The sequence below is a fragment of the Citrus clementina genome, unplaced genomic scaffold (genome assembly GCF_000493195.1).
Source record: "Citrus clementina cultivar Clemenules unplaced genomic scaffold, Citrus_clementina_v1.0 scaffold_219, whole genome shotgun sequence".
NCBI classification, from domain to species: domain Eukaryota; kingdom Viridiplantae; phylum Streptophyta; class Magnoliopsida; order Sapindales; family Rutaceae; genus Citrus; species Citrus x clementina.
In genome coordinates this window covers 5,797-13,282 of record NW_006262580.1, presented here as the reverse complement: position 1 = coordinate 13,282, position 7,486 = coordinate 5,797, and the positions used below count along the sequence as shown (strand labels likewise).

Genomic DNA, 7,486 nt, shown 5'->3' with positions numbered 1-7,486 from the left:
CCCGGCGTTCGGGTGGTTATTTTTGGACGCGGCTTTCACCGCGGCGTATTTTTGGCACACGGAGGCCCCTCGCAAAGTCTCGCGGCATTCCGAGTCCGGCGGACGAAGTGGGCCAGACCCACCCCCCAAGGCTATAGCCCACCCGTTTTTGTGGCCTTTTTCCGCTGGACAAACTAGGCGCCCCGGCCTTCGGGAGGTTATTTTTGGGTACGGCTTAGTCCACGGCCTATTTTTGGCACACGGAGGCCCCTCGCAAAGTCTCGCGGCAGTCCGAGTCCGGCGGACGAAGTTGTCCAGCCCCACCCCCCAAGGCTATAGCCCACCCGTTTTTGTCGCCTTTTTCCGCTGGACGAACTTGGCGCCCCGGCCTTCGGGCGGTTATTTTTGGGTGTTGCTTTGCCCGCGGCGTATTTTTGGCACACGGAGGCCGCTCGCAAAGTCTCGCGGCATTCCGAGTCCGGCGGACGAAGTTGGCCAGCCCCACCCCCCAAGGCTATAGCCCACCCGTTTTTGTGGACTTTTTCCGCTGGACGAACTTGGCGCCCCGGCCTTCGGGCGGTTATTTTTGGGCGCGGCTTTGCCCGCGGCCTATTTTTGGCACACGGAGGCCCCTCGCAAAGTTTTGCGGAATTCCGAGTCCGGCGGACGAAGTGGGCCAGCCCCACCCCCCAAGGCTATAGCCCACCCATTTTTGTGGCCTTTTTCCGCTGGACGAACTTGGTGCCCCGGCCTTCGGGCGGTTATTTTTGGGCGCGGCTTTGCCCGCGGCCTATTTTTGGCACACGGAGGCCCCTCGAAAAGTCTTGCGGAATTCCGAGTCCGGCGGACGAAGTTGGCCAGCCCCACCCCCCAAGGCTATAGCCCACCCGTTTTTGTGGACTTTTTCCGCTGGACGAACTTGGCGCCCCGGCCTTCGGGCGGTTATTTTTGGGCGCGGCTTTGCCCGCGGCCTATTTTTGGCACACGGAGGCCCCTCGCAAAGTCTCGCTGCATTCCGAGTCCGGCGGGCGAAGTTGGCCAGCCCCACCCCCCAAGGCTATAGCCCACCCGTTTTTGTGGCCTTTTTCCGCTTGACGAACTTGGCGCCTCGGCCTTCGGGCGGTTATTTTTGGGCGTGGCTTTGCCCGCGGCCTATTTTTGGCACATGGAGGCCCCTCGCAAAGTCTTGCAGCATTCCGAGTCCGGCGGACGAAGTTGGCCAGACCCACCCCCGAAGGCTATTGCCCAACCGTTTTTGTGGTCTTTTTCCGCTGGACGAACTTGGCGCCCTGGCTTTCGGGCGGTTATTTTTGGGCGCAGCTTTGCCCACGGCCTATTTTTGGCACATGGAGGCCCCTCGCAAAGTCTCGCGGCATTCCGAGTCCGGCGGACAAAGTTGGCCAGCCCCACCCCCCAAAGCTATAGCCCACCCGTTTTTGTGGCCTTTTTCCGCTGGACGAACTTGGCGCCCCGGCCTTCGGGCGGTTATTTTTGGGCGTGGCTTTGCCCACGGCCTATTTTTGGCACACGGAGGCCCCTCGCAAAGTCTTGCGGCATTCCTAGTCCGGCGGACGAAGTTGGCCATCCCCACCCCTCAAGGCTATAGCCCACCCGTTTTTGTGGCCTTTTTCCGCTGGACAATCTTGGCGCCCCGGCCTTCGGGAGTGATGTGCTCATAATTTATCTATTATTTTAATGCTTTCATAACTTAATTTTTTGTTTTATTATGTTAATTTTATTTTAATTTTTATATTTTATTATTTTAGGTACAATATGGGATTAAAGAGAATTAATTGAAACAAATCACAAAGGATTTAATTTAATTAATCATTAAGCATGCATGCAGCACGTGGAGGAAGCATTGAAGAATTCATTTACAAAGAGAATATGGCATGCAACACGTGGAGAGGATTTTGCTTTTAATTATGATTGGATTAGGAATGAAATACGTGGATGGGCTTGAAAGGTGGGCTGGATTTGTTTGGTATGGAAATCCTTTTCATTTAAGGATTTGGAAGAAGTCACAATATTATAAAAGGGCAAAGCCAAGCGGAAGCACAGGAGAAGGAAAAAGGCAGCCGCACAAGGAGAATAGCAGCCAAGAGAAAATAAAGAGAAGAGCAGCAGCCGCAAGTTTTGAGGAAAGCCGAGAGCAGCGGGAATAATTTAGAGCAGAAGGAAGACACATTAATTCTTGAGTTTTTCTTTCTCTCTTCTCTATTATCTTGCTTGAATGTTTCCAATTAAATTAATGAATTCTCTTTATATTCCCATGAACTAATTTATTTTACTAGGGCTACGATGTAGCCTAACTATGAAGATTTAATTCCATAAATCTATGTTATTTTTTTTAATTAATTATTCCATGATTGAGTGTTCATTATTGTGCTTAATGCTTTTAAATATCTGGCCAATATTTGAATGATTTGAGGATACATAATGAGACCGAGAGGAGATTTATGTATTTTTGCTCTGTGTAATGGATGCCATGAATTGAACGAAAGACAGAGATGTGCCAACGTGATTCGTGCAGTCTTATTTAAGAATTTCCATAGAGCTTAATGAATCTTTGCATATTTAAATTCACATAGAGATATAGTGGGTTGATATGTGGAGATATTTTTGATATTACTCGAGAGAGGATATTGAATAAATTAGGGAAATTCACTGTCAACATGGGTAGTAAACTTTAATAGCATAGATGGAGGATTAAATTGGATTGGTTATGGTGAAATCGGATGTCCTAGTGTTTTAATCTCTTGGTAATTTTCTATTACTGTCTGCATCTTTGTTTAATTTTTAATTATTTTATTTTATTTTATTTTAATCTAAATTCGCTTATTCGATTGTTCAAATAAATTAGAGTTAGAATAATTTTGGTAACTAATAGGATATACAATCTCTGTGGGACGATACTCTACTCTTCATTATATTACTTGTGCCGACTAGTACACTTGCTAATTTACGCAACAAGTTTTTGGCGCCGTTGCCGGGGATTGTTTGGATTAGTATCGATACCAACTAACCTTAGTTTAATTTGAATTTTATTTTTATTGTTTTTATTTGAATTTTTATTTTCTTGTTTAATTTTATGAGACGCTCAAGAAGTTTTGATTTATTGCCTTTTGATCCAGAGATTGAACGTACGTGTAGAAGGCTTAATAAAGAAAGGAGAGAAGCTTCACAGGAGCAACAACTAATCATGGCTGACGAAGCGTTACATGGAAATGAGGAAGCAAAACCCTTAAGAGATTATGCTGCACCTACAGTTAATGGTGCTCGCTCAAGCATTGCACGTCCTGCCGTTCAAGCCAATAATTTTGAAATTAAGCCAGCCATAATCCAGATGATTCAAACGTCAGTACAGTTTGCTGGGATGCCAAATGATGATCCAAATGCTCATATTGCAAATTTCTTGGAAATTTGTGACACATTTAAGCAAAATGGTGTTTCAGACAATGCTATCAGGCTAAGGCTTTTTCCGTTCTCACTGAGAGATAAAGCAAAAGAGTGGTTGAACTCACTCCCTGCTGGAACAATCACTACTTGGGATGGTTTAGCACAGAAGTTTTTAGCAAAGTACTTTCCTCCAGCAAAAACAGCCAAATTGAGGAATGACATCACAACCTTTGCTCAGTTCGAGATGGAATCATTATATGAAGCATGGGAGAGATACAAAGACCTACTAAGAAAATGTCCACATCATGGTCTACCAGTTTGGCTTCAGGTGCAGACATTTTACAATGGTTTGGGATCCAATACCAGAACAATAATTGATGCTGCAGCAGGAGGAACGTTAATGGGAAAAACACCAGAAGCAGCTTATGAATTATTGGAGGAGATGGCATCCAACAATTACCAGTGGACTTCAGAGCGATCAATGCCAAGGAAAATTGTAGGAGCCCATAATGTTGATGTTGTCACTGTTTTATCTGCACAGATGACTGCTTTATCTAATAAACTGGAGCACCTAAATGTCAGTGCTATTCAAACTCAAGTGTGTGAATTATGCGGAGGGAACCATACCAGTGTCAACTGCCAAGTTGGAAGTCCTTTTGCGTCATCATCTGCTGAACAAGCTCATTATGTGTCAAACTTTCAGAGGCAACAAAATAACCCATATTCTAATACCTACAATCCTGGTTGGAGAAACCACCCGAATTTGTCATGGAACAACAATCAAAATACATTGAAACCACCTCCAGGGTTCCAATCACAAGAGAAGAAGTCAAATTTGGAAGATGCTCTTACCCAACTTACAACAAATATGTCTCAATTCATGACCAAAACAGAGACAACTTTTCAAAATCAAGCTGCATCAATCCGGAACCTCGAGGTGCAAATGGGTCAGATTGCAAACTTGTTATCCAGCAGACCACAAGGCTCTCTGCCGAGCAACACAGAGACAAATCCAAAGGAACAAATGAATGCAATTATGCTTCGGAATGGTAGACAACTTGAAGATCCGCCTAAAGAAGTAAAGGAAGTTGAAGAAGATAACATGGAGCAAACTAAAGACACCACTAGAACATATAAGACAACAAGTACAGAAATTCCACAATCACAACAATCAGCACCAGTCAAAGCTTATGTCCCTCCAATCCCGTTTCCTCAGCGCCTTCGGAAAAACAAATTAGATAAGCAGTTCTCTAAATTTCTTGATGTCTTTAAAAAGTTGCATATTAACATTCCTTTTGCAGATGCATTAGAACAAATGCCAAGCTATGCTAAATTCATGAAAGAAATTTTATCCAACAAGAGGAAATTAGAAGAGCATGAAACCGTGTTGTTAACTGAAGAGTCAACTGCAATTCTACAGAATAAATTGCCACCGAAGTTGAAAGATCCAGGGAGTTTTTCTATCCCATGCACTATTGGAAATACGTATTTTGATAAAGCTTTGTGTGATTTAGGTGCAAGTATTAATTTGATGCCTCTCTCTGTTTTCAGGAAATTAGGACTTGGTGAACCAAAGGCAACAACTGTTTCTCTTCAATTGGCAGATAGGTCTATAAAATATCCTAGAGGAATGATTGAAGACGTACTTGTTAAGGTCGACAAGTTTATATTTCCTGCAGATTTTATTGTTTTGGATATGATTGAAGATCGAGAGATACCAATCATTTTAGGCCGACCATTCTTGGCCACAGGAAGAACTCTTATTGATGTCCAAGAAGGAAAACTAATCCTTAGGGTGCAAAATGAGCAAGTCACTTTCAATGTGTTCGAAGCAATGAAATACCCATCAGAGATCGACACGTGCCTTCAAATAGACACCATTGATAAGGAGATAATTGAGAGCTTGCGCGATACAATGCCGAATGACACACTAGAAGGATGTATTGTTCACTCTGGGACTACTCAATCTACGAATACAAGTATTCAGGAAGTTGCTCGGTATTTGGAAGCTTCACCATTTTACTTGCCTTCGAAAAAGCCGGAATTGGAAGAGCTTGGTAGAAATCCTTCTAGACCAAAACCTTCAATAGAAGAACCTCCAAAACATGAGCTTAAGCCATTGCCCTCTCATTTAAGGTATGCTTATTTAGATGATAACTCTAAGCTACCAGTTATTATTTCTTCTGCCTTGACAGATCTTGAAGAGGAAAAGGTACTTCGAGTTTTGAGGGATCACAAAGCTGCTCTAGGATGGACTATTGCCGACATCAAAGGAATAAGCCCTTCAATTTGCATGCACAAGATTCTAATGGAGGAGAGTTATCAGCCGACAGTACAGCCACAAAGGCGCCTAAATCCAAACATGCAAGAAGTGGTTAGGGCAGAGGTGCTTAAATTATTGGATGCTGGGATAATTTATCCAATCTCTGATAGCAAATGGGTCAGTCCAGTGCAAGTGGTACCAAAGAAAGAAGGAATGACGGTCGTGAAGAATGACAACAATGAACTTATCCCAACAAGGACAGTCACAGGTTGGCGGGTATGCATGGATTACAGAAAACTTAATGCTGCTACTAGAAAAGACCATTTTCCACTACCTTTTATTGATCAAATGTTGGAGAGACTTGCTGGTCATGCCTACTATTGCTTTTTAGATGGATATTCAGGCTATAATCAAATCCCTATAGCACCAGAAGATCAAGAGAAAACCACCTTCACATGTCCTTATGGTACATTTGCTTATAGAAGAATGCCATTCGGCTTATGCAATGCACCAGCTACCTTTCAACGTTGCATGATGGCAATATTTTCTGATATGGTGGAGAGATTCATTGAGGTGTTTATGGATGATTTCTCAGTTTTTGGATCTTCATTTGATCATTGTCTAAACAATTTAGATCTAGTTTTACAGCGATGTGAGGAGACAAACTTGGTTTTGAATTGGGAAAAATGTCACTTTATGGTGCAAGAAGGCATTGTGCTAGGTCATCGTATTTCAGCTAAAGGAATTGAAGTAGATAGAGCGAAGATCGAAGTCATTGAGAAGTTGCCACCACCAACTTCCGTGAAAGCAGTAAGAAGTTTTCTAGGGCATGCCGGGTTTTATCGACGTTTTATTAAAGATTTTTCAAAGATAACGAAACCCTTATGCAACCTTTTACTCAAGGATGTGCCTTTCAATTTTACCGATAAGTGTTTGCAGGCTTTTAACACTTTAAAGGAGAAACTGATTTCAGCTCCAGTTATTATGGCTCCAGATTGGGATCTGCCGTTCGAGGTTATGTGTGATGCGAGTGATTATGCTATTGGAGCAGTTTTGGGGCAGCGGTATAAAAACATGTTGCATGTTATTTACTATGCAAGTCGAACTCTGACAGACGCACAATTAAATTATGCTACCACTGAGAAAGAGTTTCTAGCCGTTGTGTTTGCACTTGAAAAATTCCGCTCATATCTGATTTGCTCCAAGGTAATAGTTTACACTGATCATTCAGCTCTCAAGTATCTGTTCACAAAGGCAAATGCTAAACCAAGACTGATCCGTTGGGTGCTCTTACTACAAGAATTTGATTTAGAGATTCGGGATAAGAAGGGATCTGAAAATTTAGTGGCAGATCACTTATCTCGGTTAGAGCAGGGAGAGCGAGGGGATAATGTAATGGTTTCAATCACCGAAGAATTTCCTGATGAAAAGCTGTTGGCCTTGCAAACTTGCGACGCACCATGGTATGCAGATTTCGTGAACTATTTGGCAAGCGCCGTTGTTCCTTCTGATTTATCATATCAACAGAAGAAGAAATTCTTTTCAGATGTTAAGTATTATCTTTGGGAAGATCCATTCTTGTATAAGTATTGTTCAGACCAAATCATTCGACGATGTGTCCCGGAAGAAGAGATGAGAAGCATTCTACAACACTGTCATTCTCGAGAAGTCGGTGGACATTTTGGCGCAACCAAAACTGCGGCAAAAGTGCTTCAATCAGGTTTTTATTGGCCCACTTTATTTAAAGATGCTTATGTTTTTATTGCTGCTTGTGACCGGTGTCAGAGAACTGGTAACATTTCAAGGAAGAATGAAATGCCACTAACTAATATCTGAAGTAGAATT

The 7,486-nt window shown here is 42.9% G+C and overlaps 1 non-coding gene across 1 annotated transcript; it reads right to left on the bottom strand.

Annotated features, from left to right (window-relative positions):
• Positions 1-3,583: 3,583 nt before the first annotated feature.
• Positions 3,584-3,690, bottom strand: LOC112100726. Its single transcript, XR_002907018.1, has one exon. It is a non-coding gene; the product is annotated as a small nucleolar RNA R71 (small nucleolar RNA).
• Positions 3,691-7,486: the final 3,796 nt, after the last annotated feature.